Source organism: Pristiophorus japonicus, chromosome 21 (assembly GCF_044704955.1).
Source record: "Pristiophorus japonicus isolate sPriJap1 chromosome 21, sPriJap1.hap1, whole genome shotgun sequence".
NCBI classification, from domain to species: Eukaryota; Metazoa; Chordata; class Chondrichthyes; family Pristiophoridae; genus Pristiophorus; species Pristiophorus japonicus.
In genome coordinates this window covers 27,733,498-27,744,370 of record NC_091997.1, presented here as the reverse complement: position 1 = coordinate 27,744,370, position 10,873 = coordinate 27,733,498, and the positions used below count along the sequence as shown (strand labels likewise).

The window sequence follows — 10,873 nt, the reverse complement described above, 5'->3', positions numbered from 1 at the left end:
GGGGGAAGAGAGAGGGGGAGGGCGGGGGGGAAGAGAGAGGGGGAGGGCGGGGGGGGAAGAGAGAGGGGGAGGGCGGGGGGGGAAGAGAGAGGGGGAGGGCGGGGGGGGAAGAGAGAGGGGGAGGGCGGGGGGGGAAGAGAGAGGGGGAGGGCGGGGGGGGAAGAGAGAGGGGGAGGGCGGGGGGGGAAGAGAGAGGGGGAGGGCGGGGGAGGGAAGAGAGAGGGGGAGGGCGGGGGAGGGAAGAGAGAGGGGGAGGGCGGGGGGGGGAAGAGAGAGGGGGAGGGCGGGGGGGAAGAGAGAGGGGGAGGGCGGGGGGGGAAGAGAGAGGGGGAGGGCGGGGGGGGAAGAGAGAGGGGGAGGGCGGGGGGGGAAGAGAGAGGGGGAGGGCGGGGGGGGAAGAGAGAGGGGAGGGCGGGGGGGGAAGAGAGAGGGGGAGGGCGGGGGGGGAAGAGAGAGGGGGAGGGCGGGGGGGGAAGAGAGAGGGGGAGGGCGGGGGGGGAAGAGAGAGGGGGAGGGCGGGGGGGAAGAGAGAGGGGGAGGGCGGGGGGGAAGAGAGAGGGGGAGGGCGGGGGGGGAAGAGAGAGGGGGAGGGCGGGGGGGAAGAGAGAGGGGGAGGGCGGGGGGGGAAGAGAGAGGGGGAGGGCGGGGGGGGGAAGAGAGAGGGGGAGGGCGGGGGGGGAAGAGAGAGGGGGAGGGCGGGGGGGGAAGAGAGAGGGGAGGGCGGGGGGGGAAGAGAGAGGGGGAGGGCGGGGGGGGAAGAGAGAGGGGGAGGGCGGGGGGGGAAGAGAGAGGGGGAGGGCGGGGGGGGAAGAGAGAGGGGGAGGGCGGGGGGGGAAGAGAGAGGGGGAGGGCGGGGGGGAAGAGAGAGGGGGAGGGCGGGGGGGGGAAGAGAGAGGGGGAGGGCGGGGGGGGAAGAGAGAGGGGGAGGGCGGGGGGGGAAGAGAGAGGGGGAGGGCGGGGGGGGAAGAGAGAGGGGGAGGGCGGGGGGGGAAGAGAGAGGGGGAGGGCGGGGGGGGAAGAGAGAGGGGGAGGGCGGGGGGGGAAGAGAGAGGGGGAGGGCGGGGGGGGAAGAGAGAGGGGGAGGGCGGGGGGGAAGAGAGAGGGGGAGGGCGGGGGGGAGAGAGAGGGGGAGGGCGGGGGGGGAAAGAGGGGAGGGGGAGAGAGGGGGAGGGCGGGGGGGGGAGAGAGAGGGGGAGGGCGGGGGGGGAGAGAGAGGGGGAGGGCGGGGGGGGGAGAGAGAGGGGGAGGGCGGGGGGGGAGAGAGAGGGGAGGGCGGGGGGGGGAGAGAGAGGGGGAGGGCGGGGGGGGGAGAGAGAGGGGGAGGGCGGGGGGGGGAGAGAGAGGGGGAGGGCGGGGGGGGGAGAGAGAGGGGGAGGGCGGGGGGGGAGAGAGAGGGGGAGGGCGGGGGGGGGAGAGAGAGGGAGGGCGGGGGGGGAGAGGGGGGGGAGGGGCGGGGGGGGGGAGAGAGAGGGGGAGGGCGGGGGGGGGAGAGAGAGGGGGAGGGCGGGGGGGGGAGAGAGAGGGGGAGGGCGGGGGGGGAGAGAGAGGGGGAGGGCGGGGGGGGGAGAGAGAGGGGGAGGGCGGGGGGGGGAGAGAGAGGGGGAGGGCGGGGGGGGGAGAGAGAGGGGGAGGGCGGGGGGGGGAGAGAGGGGGAGGGCGGGGGGGAGAGAGGGGGAGGAGAGAGGGGGGGCGAGAGGGCGTGGGGGGGAGAGAGGGGGGTGTCGGGTCGGGTCTGGTCGGCGGGGGGGGGGGGGGGGGGGGGGGGGGGGGGAGCGGGTGTAGGGTCGAGTCAGTTTGGGTTGGCGGGGGGGGGATCGGGTGTCGGGTCGGGTCTGGCCGGCAAGGGGGCGGTGGGGGGAAGCGGGTGTTGGGTCGGGTCTAGTCGGCTGGGGGGGGGGGGGGGAGTGGGTGTCGGGGGCGGGGAGCAGGAGCTGGCCGTGGGAGGAGCTTTATTCACGCAGCCCCAGTGAGGCCATTCAGCCAGGGCTAGAGGCTGCGTGCTTCGGGCCCCTCCCACACAGTTCGGCACCTGGAGCTGCTGCACTTGCGTGCCGACTGTCGCGCGCATGTGCAGAGGTCCCGGCACTGTTTACAGCGCCAGGACCTGGCTCCGCCCACCCACAGCTCGTGCTGGCTGCACCGAGGGCCAGAGGACCTGTAAGTAGGTGGAGAATACCGAGGATTTTTTTAGGCGCCGTTTTTGGCGTGAAAAACGGGTGCCCAGCTCGGAGGGGCGCCCGTTTTTTTTTCTTGTGGAAACGTGGGCCCTATGTGGGGGAGGAGGGGGTAAAAAAGTAACTCTTGCTACTCTGAGTACGAGGTTCCTCTTAAAGTTAAAATTCAAATCTAGTTATCAAAATGTGATGCCGGCACTGGGCACCACATTAACCACATTCTGTCAAAAGTCCATCGCAGTATAGCTGATGCCACAATTTCCCTGCACCAAGATCTTAAATTACTGTACTGAGTCGCAATCACGAGTTCTGATTTGAACATCCCCATTTTTGAGATTTGTTTCCTCACAAAGAAACTTAGCCTTTTTTTGCAAGACCTTTGCATCACCAAATTCCAGTGAGCAACAAACCACAGCAAATGCAAAGAAAATGGCTATCGTTTGCAGAAATTACTCAACTTGCAGTTATATAGTGTTTTTAGTGTAGCAAAACATTGTAAGGCACTTCACAGGAGCATTAACAAAATTTGTCTTGGAAATTTCAGCTTTGTAAATGAAAGGTGCACAGTGACAGCACATTAATCACAGAGTAGACTGTGTACAGGTCGTATAGTGGCTCACAGATTTCATTCTCCACTTTATTGAGCTCCTGATCTCACCAAGCTAGTGTGTACATATACACCACACCCTGAAATAAATGTTGTTTCCAAACACCACTTAGCTGTGCAAAGACAAAGTACCTACCAGAGGGAAGAGTACATAGCCAATCAGGAATTCCCTCCAACAAAGCAGTGCCCAACAGCTATGGCAGATCAAAATTGATGATAATCTACAGTAGTGGCCATTCCAATATCGCAACTCTGTTAGCCAAAAACAATCTCAAAAGTTAATGTATCTTTTTTTTTTAAGATCATATTCACTAATGCTCTAGAGCCAAAATCAGGGAAAGCATGTCCTACATTGCTCCAAATGCTGGAATGATTTTGTGCAAGCCTTCCCTAAATCTTGCCTCAAATGGTTGGCAGAATATGAAACAAGGCAGCAGTTGTCTTCTACTATGATAATGGACTGAAAATCGCAGCCTCTTCGGGTGCATACGATGTGCACACAAACCCGAAGCGACCTCGCAAATGCCAGTTCTTAGCGCGCAATGTGCATGCGCCAAGAATCAGCTTTTGCAATGTGTAAACATTTCTTGACGGTTCCAACACATCCGCGGGAGAAGGACATTCACAGGTGGAGATTTGGACTATTTGCTCAACTCTTGCCCAACGGATGTCCTTCAAACTCTTACACCTGGTAAAAGCAGGCATATAGCCTACTTTTACCAGCGTAAGAGTTTTAAAACAAGGAAAAATTAAATGTTACTACTTATTTTTATATTAAAAATGCTGTCAAAGGAAAGTTTATTTTTTTAACACTACAAAAAAAAATTTCAAAATAAATTCTGTAAAACATTTAATTTAATGCAATTTCTATTAAATAAAAAACCACTTTTTAAAAAAGTGTTTTATTTGATTTAGCTCCCATTACGTACTATGAGAATACCACATTGCGATTGGTGGTCCAGGCCCACGTGATCCCAGGATACACATACGATCCTGGAAGACACGTTCCCGTATGCTAGACTGCGAAACTAGGCCTCCGAGCGCAACCCTGCGTTCCTCTGAGACCACCAGGTATTTTCGTTAAAAATTTCGGTCAGATGCATTCGCCCACAGGAAGTCTCTGACCGCAATTTCCGCCCCCCACAATGTGTGAAAAAGGCACAGATCACCTGAATGCAGTGTTTCTCAGCAGTTTCGGTTTTTGGACTGAGCTCCTCCATGAACTGTTGCCACTTCAGTATATTTGCAGCCCCAGTAAATCTGAACTATGTTTTTAAGAAGTTACAAGTTGCTGTAAAACAGGGTCAAGTGCTGTTGCATTTTTGTTAACAGTGATCACTTGTGGCAGATGGCAGCTCAGTGATTGCACATCAGCAGGAAGACACCTCACCCTCCACAGTTTATCGATGGCACACTCTCCACAACACCATACATTTAACGATCAGGCTTAAATCTCACTCTCAACAAGGAAGCTATTTACTCATTTCACCTATGTCCAGCAACTCTTACCAAACTCCTGATACTTCATCCCAGCCTAAAAGTTTTGCATGATCAGGAATTGCTTCAGGCAGTGTGCAGCAGGAGATCCGAGTAAGGAATATCAACAGATAGAACGTGTGGGGGAAATGGGAAACATAGAAATTAGGTGCAGGAGCAGGCCATTCGGCCTTCGAACCTGCACTACGATTCAATAAGATCATGGCTGATCATTCAACCTCAGTACCCTTTTCCTGCTTCATACCCCTTGATCCCTTTGGCCATAAGGGCCATATCTAACTCCCTCTTGAATATATCTAACGAACTGGCCTCAACAACTCTCTGCGGTAGAGAATTCCACAGGTTAACAACTCTGAGTGAAGAAGTTTCTCCTCATTTCGGACCTAAATGGCTTACCCCTTATTCTTAGACTGTGACTCCTGGTTCTGGAATTCCCCAGCAACGGGAACATTCTTCCTGCCTCTAACCTGTCCAATCCCGTCAGAACTTTATATGCCTTCATGAACTGGGAGGCGAGTGAGAAGCAGAGTGTATCTATACTACAGTGACAACTGCAAAAACCCCTCAAATTTTAGCAACCGACATCAATACACATCCACAAACCTCCCACAAGATCTTTTGCAATTTTTAAACAATCTTCCAGCATACAAGTGATGAAATGTTGGGCAACTACACCTCAAAGACAAATCCATACAAGTGCACTTTCATGCAGAAACAGGAGCAAGCCATTTAGCCCACTGAACCCATTTTACCTTTCAAAGAAATCATGGCTCATCCATACCTCAACTCTATTTACCCACCTTTGATCCATGTCCCTTGGTACCCTTAGCCAACACATCCATCGATCACAGTCTTGAAAATTTCAATTGGCTCAACATTCGTAGCTTTTTGGGGAGAAAAAATTCCAGATTCTGACTCCTGACTGGGTGTTTTGGAGCTGTCAATAACCCTGGCAACCTGCAAGCACAGAGTAAGGCTGAGAGCTGAACCAGCCACAGAAAGGCAGCAACGTGCATTGGTCTACGGCACAGCACTGTCGTCAAGGCCAAGTTTAGAGCACTCTGTTTGAGTGCAGCATTTGCCTAAATCCAGCTGACTGTCCAACATCTTGATACAATAGCTGGTCTTCAGAAGAAGAAAACTAAAGGAATAGGGGGAAATGGGGGCAGGGTGGGAAGAAGTAATTAAAGTTTGGGAGGGGGAGGGGGAGAGGTGTGGCGTTGGGAGGCTCGTGTGGAGTATAAACATAGAAAATAGGTGCAGTAGGCCATTCGGCCCTTCGAGCCTGCAACACCATTCAATAAGATCATGGCAGATCATTCCCTCAGTACCCCTTTCCTGCTTTCTCTTCATACCCCTTGATCCCCTTAGCCATAAGGGCCGTATCTAACTCCCTCTTGAATATATCCAACTCTCTGCGGCAGGGAATTCCACAGGTTAACAACTCAGTGAAGAAGTTTCTCCTCATCTCAGTCCTAAATGGCCTACCCCTTATCCTAAGACTATGTCCCCTGGTTCTGGACTTCCCCAACATCAGGAACATTCTTCCCGCATCTAACCTGTCCAGTCCCATCAGAATCTTATATGTTTCTATGAGATCCCCTCTCATCCTTCGAAATTCCAGTGAATAAAGGCCCAGTTGATCCAGTCTCTCCTCATATGACAGTCCAGCCATCCCTGGAATTAGTTTGGTGAACCTTCGCTGCACTCCCTCAATAGCAAGAATGTCCTTCCTCAGATTAGGAGACCAAAACTGAACACAATATTCCAGGTGAGGCCTCACTAAGGCCCTGTACAACTGCAGTAAAACCTCCCTGCTCCTATACTCAAATCCCCTAGCTATGAAGGCCAACATGCCATTTGCCTTCTTCACCGTCTGTTGTACCTGCATGCCAACCTTCAATGACTGATGAACCATGACACCCAGGTCTCGTTGCACCTCCCCTTTTCCTAATCTGGCACCATTCAGATAATATTCTGTCTTCATGTTTTTGCCCCCAAAATGGATAACCTCACATTTATCCACATTACACTGCATCTGCCATGCATTTGCCCACTCACCTAACCTGTCCAAGTCACCCTGCAGCCTCTTAGCATCCTCCTCACAGATCACACCGCCACCCAGTTAGTGTCATCTGCAAATTTGGAGATATTACACTCAATTCTTTCATCTAAATCGTTAATGTATATTGTAAAGAGCTGGGGTCCCAGCACTGAGCCCTGTGGCACTCTACTAGTCACTGCCTGCCAGCCATTCTGAAAAGGACCCGTTTATCCCGACTCTCTGCTTCCTGTCTGCCAACCAGTTCTCTATCCACGTCAGTTCATTACCCCCAATACCATGCGCTTTGACTTTGCACACCAATCTCTTGTGCGGGACCTTGTCAAAAGCCTTTTGAAAGTCCAAATACACCACATCCACTGGTTCTCCCTTGTCCACTCTGCTAGTTACATCCTCAAAAAATTCCAGAAGATTCGTCAAGCATGATTTCCCTTTCATAAATCCATGCCAACTTGGACCGATCTTGTCACTGCTTTCCAAATGCACTGCTATTTCATCTTTAATGATTGATTCCAACATTTTCCCCACTACTGATGTCAGGCTAACCGGTCTATAATTACCTGTTTTCTCTCTCCCTCCTTTTTTAAAAAGTGGTGTTAAATTAGCTACCCTCCAGACCATAGGAACTGATGGAGTCGATAGACTGTTGGAAAATGATCACCAATGCATCCACTATTTCTAGGGCCACTTCCTTAAGTACTTTGGGAGGCAGACTATGAGGCCCCGGGGATTTATCAGCCTTCAATCCCATCAATTTCTCCAATACAATTTCACGCCTAATAAGGATATCCTTCAGTTCCTCCTTCTCACGAGACCCACTTTCCCCTAGTACGTTCGGAAGGTTATTTGTGTCTTACTTCGTGAAGACAGAACTAAACTTTTTGTTCAATTGCTCTGCCAGCTGGACTGGTTTTCGGTGTTGTAAATTCTAGGCAACTCTATGGGCCCAAGTTTCCACATGATTTGCGCCTGATTTTTAGGAGCAACTGGTGGAGAGCGGACTATCTTAGAAATCGCAACTCTCCACATTTTTTTTTCTGCAGTTCTAGTCAGTTCGAAGAGTTCCACTTTGGAACAGAATTTTTTCTTCAAAAGGGGGCGTGTCCGGCCACTGATGCCTGATTTGAAAGTTTCCACAGTGAAAACGTACTCCAAACTAACTTAGAATGGAGCAAGTGAAGATTTTTGTAGAACTGAAAAAACACATTAAAAAATCAGGCGCAGGTTACAAATTAGGCGTCCAGAACGAGGTGGGGGGGAAGGAAAGTCATTAAATTCTACAATAAATCCTTATTTATACCTATACAAATAAATCCAACTTGAATAAAAATTTATAAGCAAAGAAAAGATTAAATAAACCATCTTCCTACCTGTGTGAAAGTGCTTCAGCCAGGGAGAATGCTGCAGCAAGCCTCACAAAACGAGGCAGCCGTTCCCGAACGTGGGGTGGGGGGGGGGGGGGGGGGGAAGGAAGCCGTTCCAGACAGCGGGAGGGAACCGACCGGTGAGCGAACGCGGGGGGGGGGGGGGGGGAAAGAGAGGAAGCCGTTCCAGACGGCCGGGCAGGAGGGAGGGGACTGACCGACCGAACGCGGGGGGCGGAAGCCGTTCCAGACGGAGGGAGGGAGGAAGCCGTTCCAGACAGCGGGAGGGGGGGAACCGACCGACCGCCGGGGGGGGGGGGGGGGAGCCGTTCCAGACGGCGGGAGGGAGGGAACCGACCAACCGAACGCCGGGGGGGGAGGGAAGGAGACAGAAGGCTGCAGGAAGCCTCAGAAATTGAGGTGCCATTTCCTGACGGCAAAAGGGGGAGGTTGTCGGGAAACGGCTGCCTCAACATTCTGAGGCTTCCTGCAGCCTTCTCAGTGCTGATGGCAATGTGCTTTTATTAAAAAATGTTCAAAAACTAAACAGCTACAAAGAACTACAAAAATGACCGAGTGCCAATGTTTCCTTCACACTGCGCGTGCGCGAACGCTCCAACGCGCACGCGCAGCGTTGCCGGCAGGAAAAAAACTAATTTAAATAGTACCCGCCCCCTCCCACTTACAAAATCGCCGCGAGTGTAGGCTCCGCCCCCCTGGGCACCGCGCCAAACAGACAAGGAGCTGCAGGGCGCTCCAGAATCGCGAGTTTTTTTTCCGGCGCCGTTTTAGGCGCGAAAAACGGGCGCCCAGCTCGGAGGGGCACCCGTTTTTTTATCATGTGGAAACTTGGGCCCTATATAACTACATTAAGTCAGGAGTGTGATGGAATACTCTCCACTTGCCTGGATGAGTGCAGCAACAACACAAAAAGCACAACACCATCCAGGACAAAACAGAACACCCCATCCACCATCTTAAACATTTACTCCCTTCACCACCGATGCACCATGACTCCAGTGTATACCATCTACAAGATGCACTGCAGCAACTCGGCAAAGCTTCTTTGGCAGCACCTTCCAACCATGTGACCTCTACCAGCTAGAAGTACAAGAGCAGCAAGTGCATGGGAAGCACCATCACATGGAATTTGCCCTCCAAGCCCCACACAATCCTGACTTAAACATATATCGCCATTCCTTTGTCATAGGTGGGTCAAAATCCTGAAACTCCCTCCCAAACAGCACAGTGGAAGCACCTTCACCACACGGACTGCAGCGGTTCAAGGTGGCGGCTCACCACCACCTTCTCAAAGGCAATTAGGGATGGGCAATAAATGACAGCAACACCCACATCCCATGAACAAATAAAGAAAATTGCTTTCTTGATCTATGGCTAATAAACAATAGGTAACTCAATGAATTTGCCAGCAAAACAAGAGCAGAATGGTGCTCATTAACATAAATGGGCAGTGTGGTGCAATGATTTCCTCACATACTTATACAATGAACGTCAGCAGCTCCACTATCACAACAGTCAAGGCTTAACCCAGAATAAATTACTTTCATATCATAAATATGTCTAACTAAACCATTTTAGAGCACAAAATGTTTCAGGCAACAGTCAACAAAAGGAGCCACAGGGCTCCTTAAATTGGAAGTTGCTTCCTTGTCAATATCTGAACCAGAATCAAGTGAGCATTGAATACAGTCTACAGAATGCCTGTCCAATCAGAAAACAACTTTCATTCTCTGACTTGCTCTGTAACTAAAAACAAAGGATTTACAGGCTGCCATACATGGCGACACCAGCTTTAAAAGTTATGCACGCTACTTTTTCCAACTCTTTTTTCATAACGCCCCGGTAAAGCACATTGGGACATTTTACCTTAAAAGGTGCCATATAAATTCAAGTTGTTGTTGTAAAAGAGGGCATTTATATCCCAAAATTAACTCCATCTCAAAAAGGTACCCTGGTTTTTCAGCATACAGCAGCAAGTCAAACTCTTTCACAATCAGTTAAAAAAGCAAGACTTGCATTTATATAGCACCTTTCACAACCTCAAACTCCCAAAGGCCTTTACAGCCAATGAAGTACTGTTTTGAAGTGCAGTCCACTGTTGTAAGGTAGCAAACAAGGCATCCAATTTGCACACAAGCTCCCACAAACAGCAATGTGATAATGACCAGATAATCTAGTTTCGTGATGTTGATTGAGGAATAAATATTGGCCAGGACACCGGGGATAACACCTCTGTTCTTCTTCGAAATAGTGCGGTGGGATCTTTGACGTCCACTTGAGAGCGCAGATGGGGCCTCGGTCTCATCCGAAAGACGGCACCACTGACAGTGCAGCACTCCCTCAGCATTGCACTGAGAGTGTCAGCCTAGATTATGTGCTCAAGTCTCTGAAGTGGGACTTGAGCCCACAACCTTCTGACCCAGAGGCGAGGGTGCTACCCACTGAGCGACACCATCCCCACCCTGCCAGATAATCAGAGCAAGGAAATAAAAGCCATAAAATCATAATGGAAGTTTATAAATCAGATCAGATCAGTTGAGTTGTTTATACACCATCCCCACTCCACCCAGGCACCCATTCCCCTACCCACCCTGCAGTTAGGGGGACAGTGGGACACCCCCTGGGCTGGCCTGGGGAGATGGGCACCCTTCCCCGCGGAGGTTGGTGCAGGGCCCGGGCTCCGCCCCCTACCTTGAAGCCAGCTTTTTGCCCGTCTCCTCCGCTCCCTGGTACCGCGTTCCGGGGCAGCCCGGGCTTCTCTCCCAGAGCCTCAGACTTGCGCCTCACCGCCCAACTCCCCTCCCCTCAGCCCGGTTCCCTCACCCTCACCCTCAGGCTCAGGCTCAGCTCACCCCTCCAGTCCACTCACTCACTCATTCACCGTTCCAATCGCCGATCGTCTGCCGCTCGGTCCCGCCCTCTCCCCCTATTGGTGCAACGACCCGTCACATGAGCCTGTCACATGAGCTGCATGTGGGCGCGGCGCCGGGAGCTGGGGGAAGTGTGGGCCGGGCTTCGCGCGGTGGGCGGGGCGTGTCCAAGTGGGCGGGGCTTCTGAGCAGCGTCTCCTTGAAACAAATCAGCTGATTTTTCCATTCCAGGGGAACTCCTGCGCCTTTACAACTCTTTTTAGGAGACAAAATAAACA

General features: G+C 52.5%; 1 protein-coding gene across 6 annotated transcripts in view; it reads right to left on the bottom strand.

Moving 5' to 3' along the window:
• grnb (granulin b) overlaps positions 1-10,657 on the bottom strand; it is a 97,624-nt gene extending 86,967 nt beyond the window's left edge. For 2 of the 6 annotated variants that reach the window (XM_070864505.1, XM_070864512.1), the window contains exon 1: positions 10,578-10,644. The gene's annotated coding sequence lies outside the window, so the exon portion shown is untranslated. The other 4 variants (XM_070864507.1, XM_070864510.1, XM_070864511.1 and 1 more) reach the window with 4 other exon arrangements.
• Between the last annotated feature and the right edge of the window lie 216 nt (positions 10,658-10,873).